The 18,196-nt window shown below is 59.5% G+C and overlaps 1 long non-coding RNA gene across 1 annotated transcript; it reads right to left on the minus strand.

Annotated features, from left to right (window-relative positions):
* Positions 1–223: 223 nt before the first annotated feature.
* On the minus strand, positions 224–17,034 carry LOC147830581 (uncharacterized). Its single transcript, XR_015447065.1, has 3 exons — positions 16,781–17,034; positions 1,877–5,422; positions 224–994 (listed from the first exon to the last, which is right to left on the minus strand). It is a non-coding gene; the product is annotated as an uncharacterized LOC147830581 (long non-coding RNA).
* Positions 17,035–18,196: the final 1,162 nt, after the last annotated feature.

Here is an 18,196-nt window from a genome sequence, read left to right on the forward strand (position 1 = left end):
TGCGTCCACGAGCACCAATTCTCCCCTTGCCCAAAGGGCTCCCAGGAGGAAGGCCTGGCTCGTGGGCAGTGGGCATCCCACTGGGGACCCCCACGGGCCCCACACCCCCAGCCCCAGCTCAGAATCACGGCTGGCAGGTGCTCGGGCTGCTGGGAGCCTGGTCACAGCCTGGTGAAGAACGCGAATCCCTCTCACGCCAATGGTCACTTTGCTGTCGCTAGAGACGGCTCAGGGCAGCGGCTGGGCCAGGCCCTACCCCGGTTCCCTGCATCAGCTTCCCCGGATGGAGGAGTCGAGACCGACTCTGTGGCTCCTAGACAAACGTGCCCAGCGGCCGGGCCACTGTGGGCAGGGCTCACCCGCCCAGGGCCGGGCTTCAGCAGAAACAGAGAGTTTTTACCTTTTTGCCAACAATTCTGTGGGCAACATTTGTTTTCTATTTTCTTTCTCTTTTTTTTCCCTCCTCATTAAATCACTTTTATAAACTCCTCAGAAGTTTCAGTTTATTCAGTGACAATTAGTTTATGGCATTTCTGAAGTGGATTTAGATTCGAGTGATAAAATTACAAGCCAAAATTGCAACCATAATGGAAAATCCTGGTTCATGTTTGGCCTTCAAGACCACAACTGAAAGAGGACGGCAGTGCCAGTGAATGGGAGGAAGCAAGGATCGCAGGCCCTGGGCGTCACACGGAGCCCCCGGCACCGCAGAGCCCGCACCCCCATGCTGGACACGCGGACCTGCCACCCCCGACAGGTGCAAGGGACCATGGGCAGGCGGGCGAGTCCTCTCGTCTGAGCTACTCCTTGGTCACCAACTCCACACCGCGCTGCATTCCAGGCCTGCTGATTGCATCTCAGTTTCTTGTGTCTAATGGAGACCTTCCTGAGCTATTTCCTGATAGCAGCTGGAGCCTTTTGAACAGGCTGCAGTGGGGCTCTGGAACAATCTGGAGGCAAGGTGGCAGTTCCAGGGCCAGGGCAGACTTTGAGCCTGAGCAGAAAAGGCAGCATGAGGCCAGCTCAGCCCTTCCATGCCTTCGTCCTTTGCAAGCTTTGGACCCAACAGTGCCCCCAGGTCCCGTTCCCCAGGAGGGAGGCTGGGAGAGGAGCTGCCCTTTATGCAGCATCTGTCTACTCCATCTTGGCCCTGGGACAAAGCTGTGGCCTGCAGGGGCTAGGTGTCACCAGACAATCATGGGGAAACTGAGTTTTGGCCCAGGGGAGAAAGGGGAGCAGATGACATGGAGGCTGAAGGGCAAACAGGATCGACCTCTCTGGGGGAGAAGGTGGCCATGGAGCTGGGACCAGGGGAGGAGAAGGAGCCACTCATGTGATGAGCAGAGAGCAGGCATCCTGCACAGAGGGGCTGGTGCATGCAAGGACCCTGGGGTATCCGAGGTACCCGCCTGAGCACCTGCATGGCAGAGGCCCAAGCACACAGCCCTCACCTGTCCTGTCCCCCACCATGTCCCCTTACGGGGCAGGGGGCTGCATTCTGACCTTCATCCCCTCTCTTCAAGATTCATCTCCCCCCTAGGGTGCCAGGGATTTAGCTCAGTGGTTCTGCCGCCTGTCTCACAAGCACAAGGTCCTGAGTTCGATCCCTAGTACCAAAAAAAAGATTCCCCTCCCCTCCCTGGAAGACCCACTCTGTGCCTTCAGTAGAAGTGGCCTCTGGCCTGAGAACCTTAGTTCTACTGAGGACTGGCCCCAGCTCACAGGTCCACACAGGGAGGCCCTGGTCACACTTCCCCAGAGAGGGTGATGCACCTGTCTCTCCATCCTGCCGAGGCACCTCTCAGTTGCCCCACACCCAGCCGCGGGAGCCACAGTGCCCAGGAACCCGCAGGCTGTGCAGGTACTGGATGCTCACCGTGCAGAAGTCTGAGCTGCACAGGTCCAAGAAAGGAACCCCGAACACATTCACAACTCAGTTTGTGTCCTGCCAAGTGCAAACGCAGATGCAGATACCCAGCTCTCTCCTCCCTGGGGAGATAGGAAGGTAGCTAGCTAGCTAGCTAGATAGTTGGTAGAACAATAAATGGATGGATGGATGGATGGATGGGTAGATGGGTGGGTGGATGGATGGATGGATGGATGGGAGGATAGGTGGATGGATGGATGGATGGGTGGGTGGATGGATGGATGGATGGATGGGAGGATAGGTGGATGGATGGATGGATGGGTGGACGGATAGAATTGGTAGATATGATGTGCAGACATGATACACAGATATTAGTACACACAAACATCGCCATATATGTGGATGCATCCATCCATCCACACACAGCCCACTCACATAGACACCCACACGCGAAAATGGTATGAAAAGGAGCCACACTGTGCTGTGCACCTCATGCCCTGCTTTATGAATTGAGTGCTGAGCAGAGCTGGACTTCACATACGGATTTGAGACGAGGTCCCTTTCCTGCCATGACATCATTTGTGTATTTTTACTGGTTTTCTCGTGAGAACAGTAGCTCCGTGAGGATGCAGACATCAGGCTTTCCTGGGACCTGGGGTAAAAGGAGCAGTCCCGACCCCAGAAACCCCATCACCCCAGGAGAGGGAGGCACGGCCCAGGACCGGGCTTCTCCCCTGGGAGGGAGCAGAGGCTGGCCAGCGCAGTCCCGGGGTGGCCTCTCCTGTTCTGGCTTCCTCTCCTCTCATCCCCTAGGGATGTTTCGGGGTGCACTTACACCTGTGCCCTGGGGGAGGGCCGACCCAGACAGCCCCAGCACAGGCTGCGGGACACTGAGGTCCCCGCTCTGCTGTGTCCAGCAGTCTACTGCTCTTTGCCCTTGCACGGGAGCTGGCAGTGCTGTTCAGGTAAATAAGGTTTCACTGAAATGCCACCAGCTGCCATGCACGTCTGGTCTGCAGCGGCTGTCAGGGTCCTGCAGAGGCGGGCGGCGGAGGTGAAGCTGCATGGCCTGCGGAGCCTGAATATTTACTTCCTGCTTCTCACGGGGGAGGTTTCCCAGCCCCTGGTCTGAAAGACAAACCGACTCCACATTTAACCAACTGTCTTATTTGGACATTTCTAAATGTTAGAAAGCCCGTTTTGTCATGGGATCTGTTGTTTTTGAGCATTTGTAAAATAGCACCCCTCTGAGCCATTTTGCACTGAGATCTTTGCATGCATATGTCATCTTTTCCCTTAGATTAATGCATCGGAAATCACATTTGGACCAAGAGCTACTTGCATGTTTAGGCTTCTGATGCCTATAATTATAATTCTTTCCAGAAAAGCCGCACCTACGGCCCTCTGGAAGAACTCAGACTAAGATGCTCCGGAGAAGTCCCGAGGCCCCACCCCGGTACCTGGGAAGCGAACTTATTTGGAAGCTGTCTTTGCAAATGTGGTTGAAACAAGGTCAGACCAGGCCAGAGTGGACCCTTGACCTCCCAAACTGCTGAGCTGGGAAGAGTCCCCAGTTTTACCCGCATGCTCCTCCCACCCTGGCCTCGGGAAATGGGCAGGCGCATCCTCCTCCGCCAGTGAGGCCAGGCCAGGCCTCTCTTAAAGCCCAGGAGTCCGCTGGGAGCAGCCTGGCCTAAAGGACATGCAGGAAGTGGCTTGCAGCCGATGTCGCTCCTGCTGTGCTGCCTTCCCAAGACTCAGCTGTGGGCCTGCTGTGTGCGTGTGGAGCCACCTTCTTGGGGGACACTGTGTAGGCAGCCACGGCCCTCTTGAGGCAGGTGGCTAAGGGAGCCCTAAGGACAGGGAGGCCTGGAGCACCCTAACCTAGACCAGAGGCCGGGGATAGCTGTAGAGGCCAGAGTCCAGCCTGGGGCCCGTGGGACTCAGGAAGGAGGGAGAGGAGCTGTCCAGACGGACAGGCAGCGTGTGCAAAGGCCGGGCTGGGAGTCAGCTGACCCAGACTCCACCTGTCCTCTTCCATGTGCACCCAGGGGGCTGCCTGGGCTTGTCCCCTCTCCATACAGCAGATGCGCAGGCCTCAGCTTGTGCACCCTGAGCTGCTGTCACTTCTGCCTCATGCCGTGGCTGGAGCGAGTCACCTCCTACTTCTAAGTTCAGAGCAGAGGATGCAGCTGGCCCCTTGGTGTTGGGGAGACCCACAGGACCCAAGGCCTCAGGACAGGAGAGCTGGGACAGGGCACCTGGGGGAGCTGGTGAGCACCAGGAGGATGTTGTGTGGGGAGAGCAGGGAGAGGAGGGAAGAGGGCTCGGGAGCTGGAAACCAGGCTCCCACCTCGTCAGACACTTTCTCCCCCAGGACAAAGCAGGCTCGTGCAGACCTGAGGTACTGGGGACGGAACCCAGGGCCTTGGAACAGAGCCGCTCCTGCAACCCTTTTATTATTTTTTGCTTTGAGACAGGGTCTCGATAAGTTGCTAAGTTCCTCAGGCTGGACTGAAACTTGGGGTCCTCCTGCCTCAGCCTGCCAGAGTGCTGAGATTACCGGCAGGTGCCACTATGCCTGGCCAGATCTGAATTTTAGAACTTAAGGGGATGGAGGAGAAGGCAGAGAATAGATCCCTGCTGCCTCCATCTGCCCAGCTCTGGAATGGGGCTAGAGGGGCCCACTGAGCACTGCCACCCTCAAGATGCCGTGGGAGTCGTCTCCAACCCAGATGTGGGCCCCGCTGCCTGCTCCGGGCTGGCCCTGTCTGCAGAGGGACCAGGCCCCACAGCTGCCCCAGGCCGCTGTCATCCTCATCCTCCAGCTTGCATCTCACTCGCCACTCCTCCTTCCATGACGTAAATGTGCTGCTTCCCTCTGTCAAGAGAACTAAAAGCCCTGCAGAAGCACAAGGAGATCCCAGCTCGATGGCCCACAGGGATGTTTGTTTGGGCTGGCAGGCATAAATCAGCGCCTGCTTACATCAGCCCAGCACAGCAGAGGGCCGGCGGATTGCGTCTTCACACTCCGTTTACCAGGAGGGCTGACTCGAGCGTTCCGGAGGGGCTGCTGGGCGTCTCTGAAAGTTCTCCCAACTGCTGGGCCCGATCGCTGTGCTGGGAAACATCCTCGTGGGTCCTGGGCAGCGTGGTCAGGGAGCCAGAGGCCCCTTCGCCTGCTCCCAATGCCACCCGAGATGGTCACTGAAGAGTGTCCGCCTCCGCTGGCGGCCCTGGGCGTGCGTTATCCAGGGTGCCGAGGTCCCACACGACCCAGTGAACACGGCGCTCCTCCCCAAGCGCGGCTTCGGAGGCCGGGCAGTGCAGGGAAGGCCCCCAAGCAAACCGGCTGCTCCGCAGACAGACAAGGCAGCAAAGAGAGCCAGGGGACTCTCAGTGTGCAAGGCAGCGCTCCCTCCTCTCCGGCAACCAGAGCCGCGCGTAGAACAAACACAGGGTGGTTATTTCCTCATCGGCTGGGTTGGCAAAGATGTTTTCCAGTGGCAACATCCAGTGTTGGAGAGGAGACCAGAAGCAGCCACCCCCTGCTTTCTGGAAGAGTAAATGTTTTTACAAAATTAACACACACCAGAGGTTTTGACCCAGAAATCGTATTTCTAGGAATATATCTAAGGAAAGAAGCCTCCTTGCATGCTGTGAAGGAAATAACCATAAACATGAAGACGATGTCCCCACAAAGGTGCTCATTCCGTCCTGTTTGCCCCAGCTGAACCCCCAGAAGTGATCCCGAGTGTGAGCAGCAGCCTCCTCCTCCCTGTCCCAGGCCCTTGAACCTAGGCCCCTCCCACCGCCATGAGCCTGGCGACTGCTTCCCTAGCCCAGGGCGGTCCCTGGTCCTTGGCTGACTCGTGGGGTAACAAAGCCCCTGCCTCCCTCTCTCCCGGTGGAGCTGAGAAGCTTGCAGAGTTGGGCTGAGGCTGGAACCCCAATATTCTAGAGCACCCCAGTTAGAGCACGGCGCCTCTGACTTGGGGGCAGGGTATCAGTGAAGCTTGTTGGTTTTCATCTCTGGAACCCACCCTTCAAATATCTCCCCACTTCCAAAACAAGCCGAGACCACGCTCAGCTCCATGTGGTCACAACTAGTGGTAACCACGCAATATTCCTTTACTTCTTACCTGCAGAGCCAAATTTCAACAGCCATCTTAAAAAACAACAATCCACAATGCCCCTCCCCCAAACCCTGCATTTTCCAGCCACCCTTTCAGCCAGGTGTGATTGTGTGACACAGTGTAGCAAAGCTGTTGCAAGCAGAGTGGCCATAAGATTCTTCTTTCTCACTAGAACATGCATGTGATGGGGGAGACAGGGCAGTCATCTTGGCACCAGGAGGCCACAATGAAGGAAAGTCCAAGAAAATGGAAAAGATCTCAACTCTGACACTTTGTAGGACCCAATGCTATCTTGTATGACCATGGGACTTCTCAACAGTTAAGAAAATTAATGCCACGTGTAAGCCACACCGGGAGGGGGCTCTTCTGCTAGAAGCACCCAGCACAATCCTTGAACGGTGCTGTCTGTCAGGGACGTGCTGATGGCTGACTTTCCAGAACTGGCCCATTTTTGGGTTTTGCTGCAGCCACAAAATCCCATTTTCAGAAATGTTATTCCTCCCCTAACCAGGCCAAGAATGCTCCGGCTTCCTAGAGACACACAGGCTGTTGGCACCAGTCCACGTCCCTCTCTGTCCTCCGTGGGCTCAGGCCTTGCCTGGCCTGGCCGCTGTGGGGAGGGACGTCCCCTGTCCCCTGTCTTCTGTCCCCTGTCTCCTGTCCCTGCACCCAGGCCCGGTGGGAGACTGAGCCCTGCATCACCAGCAGCCAGGGCTCAGAGGCAGGAAGCAGGATTTGTGGGAAAGAGCTGCCTCTGGCCTCACCGGCACTCCCAGGACTGAAAATCAGGGTGGATCTGGTTGCTGTGGCAACATGGGTGAAGCTACAGAGCACTGGGTGTGGGTGGGGGCATCCAGGAACCCCAGGTGCCACCCACCCTTTGGTTCTGCCAGGAAGAAATCTAGCAGTGAGGAGGCTGGGCAGAGGGATGGGCGGGCTGCCTGCCCAGAGGAGGAACTTTCTGGCAAGTTCCAGAGGTCCTGCAGCCGATGCCAGCACTCCCGATAAATCAGTGCCCCTTTAACGAGACTGGAAGCCCTGTGCCTATTTTTAAAAGTTTATGACCCTGGATTCCAGAGTCAAACCAGGGAGGCACGGCCTAGCGCTGTGCAGAGCAAGTGTGGCCAGGTCGCTGCTCGGGGATGGCCAGAGGGTGGCCGGCCACCCGCATCCATCTCAATGAGGTGGGGAGGGAGCAGCGACTGCGGCCTCCTCCCCAGCCAGGCCACTTGAGTGGGGGTGCCACGAGCCCTATCCGTTACCCAAAAAAGGGCCCTTTCCCAGTCCTGTCAGGGCTCAGAGAGCCACAGCCTCAGTTCTGGACAGCCCAGCCCCGGCCTGCATCACCCACCCGACCGGGCTTTCTTCTGCCCAAACCAGCTGCTGCAGGGGCCAGGGCAGGAGTGGATGGCCACCCGGGGCCCCTGCCTGGGTGCTGCCTTCCTGCAGCTGCTGTAACAAGCACCACTCGTAGCTCAGACAACAGAAAGCGCCTCCCCTCCGTGTTCAGAGTCTGTTAAATCTTACAGCAAACTATCAGCGGGAACCAGGCACACAGCTAAATCCCAGCCCTCTGGAAAGCTGAGGCAGGGGGACTTCAAATTCAAGCCCAGCCTGGGCAATTTAGTGACTTAGTGAGACGCTGTCTCAAAATTTAAAAATTTTAAAAAGGCTGGGGACGGAGCTCAGTGCAAAGGCCCTGGGTTCAATTCCCAGGACCCCCTCCAGGATATCAGCAAGGCTGCCCTTCTCCGAGGCTCCAGGGAGGCACCTTCCTGCCCCCCTGGTGGCCGGGCGTCCCTTGGCCGTGGCTGTGCTTGGCCTCCACCTGTCCTGCCTCTTCCTGGCCACACCCTAGGCATGCGGCTCAGGTCCGCTCGGAGCCTGTGCGGTTCTGCTTGTGGCATTCTCGGTTGTTCCCTCTGCCCTGGTCCCGGTCCAGAGCATCACAGGCTCTGGGGTTGGGTGCACAGGTCCCTTCCGGGGCTGGTGCCAGGCCCACTGCACCTCCCAGAGGAGTCCTGCCCATCATTTCCAGTCACCTGCCCCTCTGGGACCTGCGGCCCTGCCCCCAGAGCTTCTGCCTCGGGTCCAGCAGGGACCCCAAGATCAGCCTCCATCCAAGGCCCCGCTCCACCATTTGCCTTCTGGAGCCTCAGTTTCCCCATCTGTAAAGTGGGCACAGCGGGCACCCCCGCCCCCGGGCCACTGTCTACATGGAAATGGTGCCTTGTCCTCTACTTGGGCCGGATCGTGAGCCGGGTCCTGGGCTCTGTGCAGTCTGTATCAGGTCTGGCTCAGGGGCAATGCACGCTCTTGTGATTCAACAACAGCAAAGAGAGCAGCTGGAGAGACACAGGAGGAGCGCACGTCTTAGAGGGCCAGAATGTAGCTCAGTGGTTCTGCCTCCTGCCTCACAAGCGCAAGGACCTGAGTTCTTCCCCCGGTACCAAAAAAAAAAAAAAAAAAGAGTCAAGAGAGTGAACAGTACATACGTGGGGTAGAAAACCTGGGAAGCAAGAGGAGAACTTAAACCAGAACAAAAACCACCACACGGGGCAGTGCTGGCACTGGCCTGGGTCTCACATGTAGTCAGGCAGTTGTTGGTCACGGCTGGATTTATCCCGAGGGCTGGTTTTCTAGGGCAACGAGCCGAAGACTTTATTTCAAAATGCGAGTGCTGCCTCATGACCTATTTGTCCTATAACTCTCCCTCTTCTCCCATTTGTAGGGGTTTGGATAATGTGCTCTGTCCCTCTAGAGCGTCCGTCCAAGGGCCTGGCCAGGCCGGCCACAGTAGGCCAGTGACATGGCCATTTCCAGTCCATAAGCAAGAGTAGGAAGGACATCTGTCTGTCTCTCTGTCTGTCTATCATCTAGCTAGCTAGCATCTCCCTATCATCTATCCATCCATCCATCCAGCTACCTAGCAGCTGTCTGTCTCTCTGTCTGTCTAGCATCTCTGAGTGTTGGTTGAGGCAGTCCTTAGAGATACAACGACAATCTGTGCTTTGAAGACGTCCACTGCCCTGGCCAGACTGGTCTCCCAAAGGTTGTATGGATTTACAGTCACACCGGCAATATACCATAGGAGAACAATATGTGTATATATACACGGTAGGAGAGCTTTCCTCAAATCATCCTTCCTGGACATTGTCATCTTTAACTCTTTGCCACCACAGCAGGGCCTGGGACCCCCTGTGACACCTTTGTACCCTGAGTTTCACGGTTTGCCTTTCGCTCCAGGTTTTCGCCTTCAGCTTCTGACAGGGTTCATTTGCAGATTTTTTTTTTTTTTTTTTTTGGTACTGGGGATCAAACTCGGGACCTTGTGCTCTCGAGGCAGATGGTAGAGCCACTGAGCTACATCCCCGGCCCTCGTTTGGAATTTAAGAGCGATGAGCCCAGAGGCTCCCCCACCCTGCCTGGAACTGGTCTCCTCTCTGCTTCCCAAAACCACCACTGTCTTTCCCGTTCGCTGCCCACTTCCTACTTAGTACAACAGCTCCCAGATCCTGGCACATTCATCTCCTTTGCATCATCCCTTTCTCTACTGATGAATCAAAAGGAGTAGGAGCCGGGGATGTAGCTCAGTGGTTCCACCGCCTTTCTCTCAAGCAAAAGGTCCCGAGTTTGATCCCTGGTACCAAAAAAAAGAGTGTGTAAAAGAAGTAGGAAATCCAATTTTTGTTCACATGTGCAAGGTCCTGTGTTCGATCCCAGCAACAACAACAAAGAAGAAATAAATGGATCCATTTTCTTTCCACCTGGTTTGTGAGACTGCTAGAGGCTATGAAGCCTGGGGAAACCAACGGAACCTGGAACCGGGAGGGATCCAGTCACATCCCAGCCCTCTGTTCTGGACCTAGAAGGTCCGGCTGGGCTCCTGGGTGCCAGGCAGGTTCAGGCTCAGAGCCCGCTGTGTGTCCCCCTCTTTCCTGGATGGTGAGTCTGTGTTTGAATAACGCCTGCTGGCCCAGAGAGGTGCATATGAGCAACCCCAGCACTCTGGGAAGCTGCGGCAGGAGGGTGGAAGGTTGAAACACAGCCTGGACTATTTAGTGACTTGATGAGATCCTGTCACAGAATAAATACATATAAAAGGGCTGGAGGGGCCAGGGATTTAGCTCAGTGGTTCCGGTGCCTGCCTTGCAAGTGCAAGGTCCCAAGTTCAATCCTTGGTACCAAAACAAAACAAAAAAAACAAAACAACAAAAAAAGGGCTGGAGATGGAGCTCAGTGCCAAGGCCCCAGGTTCAATCCCCCCACTGCAATCAACCACCAAACAAAACAAAGCCTTGTCAGACCTGCCGGACAGGGTGGCTGCAATCCTTACACTAATACAGGAGAGGGTTCTGCCCTCCCTGCCGGGTCTCTGGGGAGCTGCTGCTCAGGGCCACAAGCCACAGAAACCAGGTCCAGTTACAGAGAGAAAGGGGAGGTGCCGGGGAGCCACACCAGGTGTGCCTGGGCTCAGACTGGGGGTGTGGTGTGGGCAGAACAGGCCCAAGGACACCCCGGACAGCCCTGTCTCTCGGGTCCCTTCCACCCTCTGCTCACTGTCCCCTCTCTAGGAGGAGCCTGGGGACGGGGACCCCGTGGTGGATTGGGATTACTCAGGCTGTGTTCATTGCCCCCCAGGGAGGCCGAGGGCTGGAGCACAGCGGGCGTGGGCACCATGAGCACCGTGGGGACCACGCAAGGTCACACGGCAGCCGGAGCACTCGCGGTGCCCGATGAGTGGTCCCCGGTGTGGCCGAGGGCCGGCCCTCCTGCCTCCACTGTCTCCCTGGGGCCGGGCCATGGGGAGCCAGCGCGTGGGTTCCACTTCTCTCAATCCCTGAGGCACAGTGACCCAGCGACCCAGCCAGCACTGCCACAGGAGGCTTCACTGATAGCCTCGTGTCACCCTTATCTGACCTCTGCTGACCTTCCCGGCCACGACCCCGTGATCCTGGCCTGAGGAGTGGGCCTCGGAGACGCGCGGACCCTGGCGAGAGGCCCATAAATCATCCGGAGGCGCTGGCTGCTGTGTCCCCACCCACCTCGGTGGCCGGCCCGGACTTGGGGAGGACGGAGGCAAGGGGACGGAGCAAGAGGATGGGCTCCGTGCAGCTTCCTCCCCGGGATGCAGGCTGTGCATGGCCCTGTCGCAGGTGCTGTCCCTCGGGTCAGCAAGGAACAGCCAGCAGGCAGTGCCGGCCACACTGGGGTGGGAGGCCACAGCACAGCAGGGCCAGCCTGGCCAGAACACGGGGCTCAGGACGGCGAGGACGGGAGGGCGGGCCTGGTCCACCTCACTGCGCGAGCGTCCAGTGTCCCTCACCCGCGGGTCCCGTGGGCTCTGCTGTCGGCCTCCCCCTCACTGTGGCTGCTGTGGCCTGGCTGGAGGAAGCTGGCCTCCACCCACACCGCACCCGGGGCAGAGCCGCTTGTCTGTAGGCCTGTGGGGTGTCCACGGTGCCTGTCCCCAGAGCTCGGAACTGTGGGTCATCAAAGAATCGCACACAGAGCCTGTCATGAGGAAGCCCAGAAAGAGCATTCAGACCCCAGCTCCCGAGGGCACCTCAGGCCCCTTCTTCCCCTTCACCAGCCCTGGAAGTGACCTCCTCCCGGGGTGCCTCTGTCCTCCGAGGCTCTGGGGACGGACGGTGTGGCAGCCCAGTGACGGTCACAGCTCCCAGCACCTCCCTGCACAGGCCTGAGGTCAGATCCGTGCCACAGGCAGTGCTGCTGAAATGAGATGGAGACCCTGGGTCCCTGGCCGGGTCTCCGGAGAGCAGGAGGAGGAAGACGAGGGCGGATCACAGGCGTCTGTGAGGCGATGACTCAAGCTCGCGGGGTGCACAGGGGACAAGACCTGCCCGGGTGGGGTGCGAGCTGTGGGAGTGGAGCGGGCCACCACTGTGTCCTGGGGAGCGAGGACACCCACGGGGGCAGGCACAGCCCGGAGGTTCCTGTCTACCATGCTCCCGGCTCTTCCCTACCGCCTAGTGTCCACTCCGAATGTGTTGCTTGCCCTGCATGCTGAGTGTGAGTCTGGGCCTGGACCGGCTGGGTTCTCACTCGGGAGCTCAACGGGGCAACAACCCTTCCCTCAGTCCGCTCAGGTTGTTGGGAGAATTTCTTCCCTACTGCTGGCATCTTTGTTCCTCAAGGCCCACAAGGGTTTGAGTCTGGTGAGTTTTGTATTAGTATCTTTTTAATGCTCGCTCCATAACTATCTTGTGAATTTCTGCCCTCTGTGTGTGGACAGTTGGTCGTGTCCTCCCACACCATCCTCCCAGACATCTCTTCCTCAGTGTCACAGAATGGCTGCCATGACAACGGCCGCCATGATGCCAGCTACCATTTGCAGATGCCACAATGTACACTAGAAAAAAAAAGTTGTTTCTTCTCTACATCTTATTCTGAAGGCGAAGGCTTAGGGGCAAGAACTGTGTCCGCAGTGAGTCAGGTGGACGGGCTCATGAGTGACAACCTGGCAGGCACAACGCCAGGGTGGCGGGAGAGCCCCTGTGCCTATGTCCCAGCTTTCCCACCAGTAGAAGCTGTAAGAATGCTGCCCATTTCACACACAGTGAAGAGTGCCTGGGATCGTGGATCCAGGCCCGTTCTGGGCGCTGCAAGGATCCAACTGTCACCGCTGTCACTGTTGCCATCCTTATCGGCGGCCCAGGGCAGCGTCCGGCTTCGTAAACACCGGAGCTGCTGACTGATTGACGGAGGGGCTCTGACATCAGGACCTGGAGCAGGGGCCAAGGCGTTGGAGACGCAGGGGCTGACAACAGCTCCAGGACCACCCAGTGCGCCCCTCTGACCGGCCACCGCGCAGAGTGACGACCCCGTCCTGGCCGCCGGGCCTTTGTCTGCCTGCGGCTGCCCCGGTTGGGTCCCAGCTGGTCCATCCAGGGGTCACCACAGGCGCTGTGCACCCCCCCCACCCACCCGGAGCTGGGAGGTGGAAGCCAGAGTTCCTCACGCATCTGTGTCCTGGCCCTGTCCTCCTGAGGCTGAGCCAGGCCCAGGGACCTGGCCCTGGCACCACCACCGGCCCAGGATCGTTGGGCAAGCAGAGGCGGGCACTGGAGCTCCGCCCTTCCCTGGCCACCATGGAAGCCACCCAAGGCTGCTGGAACCAAGGCACGGCCAGGAAGCAGAGACAACGGAAATGTACCATCCCCAGCACTAGGGACACAGCGCCGAGGCTAGGGCATTGCTGGGCCCCTTTGTGGCCTCTGAGGATGCCCCTTCTCCCCTCTGCAACTACCAGCAGCCCCAGGTGGCCTTTGGGTCCTAGCTGCATACCCAGGGTTTTGGGGCCTGAGACTCCTTCTGTCCTTTGAGCAACACCGTCCGTGAGCTTAGGGCCCCTCCTACCCAGGGAAGCTAAGCAAGCCAGGGCACTGGCTCCAGGGCTGGGGCCTGGCGGGGCCCTCCACTGGACTCCGCTTGTGGGGCCATGTCTGCCAGTCTGTCCTGCAGCCCAGCATGTGCGCAGGCCACAGCTCGTGGTCCCTGTGACAGCAGGGCAGGCTCGGTGGCAGGGCCCTTCTGGTGCACCCTGCGGGGCCGGGATTTTGTAGTGTCGTCCTTTTGGGGACCTACAGCCCAGAGAAAGTCGCACCCCCTTGGGATTGAGCCATGAGCTTGTCCTGTGCCTCCAAACCACACTGCAGGGCAGTACAGGGGCGATGCGTAGAAATGCTGGCCGCGGGCCCACGGTGCCCACACTGCCAGGGCCAGGGCTCAGCCAGGAGGCCAGGGAGGAGGCTCCTCTCTTCTCTCCGCACCCTGCGCTTCACATGCCGACAAGGACACGCAGCAGGGCACTGCCTGGATCCCTATGTCTCCTCCACCCCCGTCCCAGGAAGGTGCGGATCACCCCATCACGTGCAGGCCGGACACAGGGCTCAGAGAAGTCCGGGGTTTGCACAGGCCACACAGCCCGAATGCTACAGCCACAGGAGTTGAACTCACAGCCAAGCTCGGTGGTTGTCATCTGTGCCGTGTGGCAGGCCAGGCTTCGATGACGGGTCACCTTTTGGTTGGGTGCCGATCCTTCATCACAGTAACGGAGAGGGGATTGTACCTTTGAGTCTGCTCAGAGATACACACAGCTGTCAGCGGTCTTAGGCCATTTCCATGGCCTCAGAGAAGCCCAGCGCCCTCGGCAGCTGCTGCCTCCCGTCCTGGGCGTGGCCATCACTCCCCTGGCAGCTGGGGGGTCGTGGAGAAGGGAGGCATGTGCCCTGCCGGAAGCTCTGGACAGCAGCCGCCTGGCCCTGCGCGTCTGGGCCCATGGAAGAGCCAAGCCGCACAGCAAGGCGTCCACAGCTCCCAGCTCCCCAGGGCGTGGGGCTGCTTGTTCCGCAGCACTGGGAGTGACGGTGAGCACAGCGTCCCCTGGTCTCCCTTCCACAGCCCTCACACAGTGCTGTCCACCCTTCCTGAGGGGCCAGCTAGGCCCTCTCCCCTGCCTCCTGTCCCTGTTGCTGCCCAGGTGCTGACACCAGCGCCGTCTAGGACTCACTGTGTCGCCTGTGTGGTGACCTTGAAGGGTCACCTGTGCCCAGAGTGCCCATGGGTCCAACACAGCCCTGAGGGACCGCGTCCCGGGCAACCTGTCCCTGTCCTGCGCCTCCTGTCCCGGGGTGCCCAGGTCCCTGAATACAGTGCTGGGCCAGCTCCAGCCACATCTCCCCTGCCCCGAGCGTCCTGTGTCCCAACTGGGCCCCGCGAGCCAGGAAGCCGCTTCCAGGGCTGCCAGTCTGCACCGGCCATGCCCACCGCCTCCGAGTGGCTTCCCAGAGCCCACCCCACCCTCACACTGACTGCGTACTGCCCCCCCGGGGTCCAAGAGCTCCCTGAGCTTCTGTGCCTGAAAATGGGGTGCAGCCATCCCTTTCCTGATGTCTTAGGGCCTGGCAGCCCCCCTGAGGGCAGGGCTTCCCCCACGGCTGGCACCGAGTGCCCCCAGGGGAAGACGGAGGACGAGGGGCAGGGTGAGAGGTGCAGTGGGCAGCGGGGTGGAAGGGGGAGGAGGAGGAGGGGACGGCGCCTGCATCCTCTCTGAGGCCCTGGCAGTGGCTTGGGAGCCTGGCAAACATGCAGGACCCGATGTGGCGCCGAGGCCAAGTGGCTGCAGGGCTGTGTGCTGATCTCACGCTCCCGTGGCTGCCGGGCGTGTGAGGAGCAAAGAACAAGGATGCTGTTATCATCTGTGGCCAGAACAAGTTCAAGCCTCAGGGCCAGGGCTGTCACCCTGGGGGGACCCAGAGCGTCCTGTCCAGGAGTCGACACAGACATCAAAGCCCAGAGCGCTGTCCCCGCGGGGAGCGAGTCAGATGCCCCGCTGGTGTCCAGGCCCTGCAGAGGGAGGACGCAGCCGGTCACAGGCGGTGGCCCTGAGGTCACTGCTCTGTGGTCAGGCGGGGACCGTGGGAATAGCCTGGGGTGCGGAAGCTCCCTGCACAGCTGGGCTCAGCCGAGGAGGAGCTGTGGGCGGTGCCTGATGCTGCCACCAATGGCCGGGACGGTGGGAGCAGGTGCCAGGCCAGCGAGGCCCTCCTGCTCGGAGCATCTCTGCAGCACCCATGGGAGTGTCGCTGCAGCTCCACACTGACCCGAGTGCCCACTGTGGCTAGGGGAGGACTTTGCTTTGTGCGCCAGGCTCTGCCCGCCATCCACTGCCCTGTAGCACCATGGAGCCCTAGGAAATGGGGACCGCAGGAGCGGACGCTGCCAGGGTGTGGCCCAGACCCTCTTTCCCAGGTCCCCGTCCCTCTGCAGAGCCTGGGCTGGGTGTTGTCCCTTTGACTCTGGGGAGGCTGAGGTGGAGGATCACTGTGAGTTCGAGACCTTCCTAGGCTACATCATGAGAGCGAATCTCAAAAAACCAAAGAGAGCAAGAGAAAGGTGATGTGGGAAGCAGGTTGATTACAATCTACAGTGTCACTTTTCACATTGGGTTGTGTAGCTTTTATAACGTTTCGAAAGCTCAGTTTTCATCCCCAACCAATGAAAAATAGTAACCTATATGTGGCTCCTGCAGTGCCCTCCCCGCTCCACATCCTGAGGGCCCTGGTGGACCTGGCAGCCCTGGGCTCAAAGGAGCCTGGCATCCCAGGCAGGAAGCCGGAGCCAGGGAGGAGAGCTGGGCTGGGGACAGGGACGGGGCTGTCAGGCCTCCCTCCCTGGTGCCCTTCGCCCTCTGTCTTCATCTTCCTCCTCTCTCTCTTCCCCCTCTTCTTCCTTCCTTCTTCCTCCTCCTCCTCTCTCTCTTCCTCCTCTTCTTCCTTCCCTCTCCTCCTCCCAGCATCATGGTCTGCAGCTCACAAATCGCCCTGTTCAGCCCCCTCAGCGGCCCAGATCCTCACTGGAATCTACGTCCCCATTTCCCAGGTGAACAACCTGGGTCCCGAGGCTAAAGGACTTCCTGGCCTCACACCTTGCAGCAGTGGAGCTCGCATTTTAATGGTTTGCTCCGCCCCTGAGGCCTTGCGCTGGGTGAGGCGGCTCAGAGGACACCTAGCCCAAGGGGCCCTGTGGGCACTGCAGGTCCCTGGGCAGCACACACCCCGGCCACACTGCAGGTCACTCGCTGTGTACACTGCTGTCCAGCTCAGATGCCTGTGGCTTGGCACCCACAGTTCCTCAGCGGGTTTCCACACAGGGTTCTCAAACACAAGACCTGAGTGTCCCTGAGCCCCATGTTCCACCCCTCTGGGCGTCCACTTCCACAGGACTTCCTCTCCCAGGCGACCCCAAGACTGACCACGATAGAAGAAGGAGAGACAGAAGCCAGCCGACACCTCAGGCTCCCCTTGCATCTGAGCTGGAGGCTCCACTCCTGCTGATTTTCGGCGTGTGGAGAATTGGATGCCAAAAAGTGAGTCTTCTGCCCCAACCACACGTCCCCGCCCCCAGCAGGAAGCCGCGTTACAAAAGCCGGAAAGGACATCAAAGGCGGAGCTGGGCAGTGCACATGAGAGAGGCCTGGGGTTCAGAGGAAGGGCTGCATGGTGTGGCTGCAGCTCCCAGCGCTTCTGCCTCAGGGACAGGCGTGGCGAGGCCTGCACGTGCCGCCTGGCTTGTGCCTGCCTGGCTTCCCGGAGCAGCGCAGCAGGTGGGGGTGGCCAGGATGGCCAGGACCGGGGCTGACGCTCACCCGGCGCCTTCCCTGTGCCCCTGCACATGGAGGGGTGGGCACGGCTGCGGGATTCCCGGCAGGAGACTAAGGTGAATCGGGGCTCCATGACGCCCCAGCATCGCCCAGCAGCCGGGCCAAGATGTGAGCCCCGAGATTCCATCCCTCAGGAGCCCGGGCACCTCTGCCTCAACCCAAGGCCTCCGAGCAGGGGCGGATCCACCCCAGGGTGTCAGAAAGGATGCACCTTCGAGGCCACACAGAAGGGGTGTGTGCAGACGTGGCCAGGGAGACCGAGACAACAGCCAGATGTGCTACCCGACCGGAAGCTTGGCTGGTCTTCCTGACTCCTGGTGCTGCCTGGCACACAGCTCCCCACCCCAACACCCCGCTCAGACACCCCTTCTGCCACGAAGCCCCTCTCGCCCCGTAAGCAGCTGTGCCGGGCCGGTCTGTGCTGCAGAGCCTCCTGGAAGGACACGCTGCCTGGCCTCAGTGTGTCTCCCTGTGCGTGCTATGCTCGCTCACACAGGGCGGAAGTTGTGTCTCGTGCTGGGTCACAGCTTGCATGAGCAGGGGCGGTGACGGCGTGGGCTGTGTGCCATGGATCCCCAGGAGCCCAGCGTGACCGTCACCCCGGTGGCAGGGGGTGTAGTTTGAATGCTGGCCGTGCCTGGGACCTTGGGAGAGTTACCCCACCCCCGTGTGTGATGCAGGGACAATGGCTGGGGACTGGTGGGTGCTGGAGCCAATCACACTGACTTGCAAATCCCGCTACGAAGCTGTGAGGACTCGGCCATTGTTAAACACTGTCATGCAGGGTGAAGCGAACAACAGTGAGAAGAGGGTAGTAAGTGCTAGGAGCGCGGCCCTGCCTGGTTCTTTTGCCACATTCTCTGTTCCTCTCCAGGGTTATGGATGTCTCTGGGGTCACCACGGTAGACAAAGCCATTCTCACACGGGCAGCTGTGCGTCTTTCTCCCCGACGCCACGCCCAGGCGCCACCCACCCGCAGCCTGAAGTCAGACACAGGAGAGTACTTAG

Source organism: Heterocephalus glaber, unplaced genomic scaffold (assembly GCF_053883595.1).
Source record: "Heterocephalus glaber isolate CG9 unplaced genomic scaffold, H.glaber_assembly_v1.0 deba00000071, whole genome shotgun sequence".
In the NCBI taxonomy this organism is placed as follows: domain Eukaryota; kingdom Metazoa; phylum Chordata; class Mammalia; order Rodentia; family Bathyergidae; genus Heterocephalus; species Heterocephalus glaber.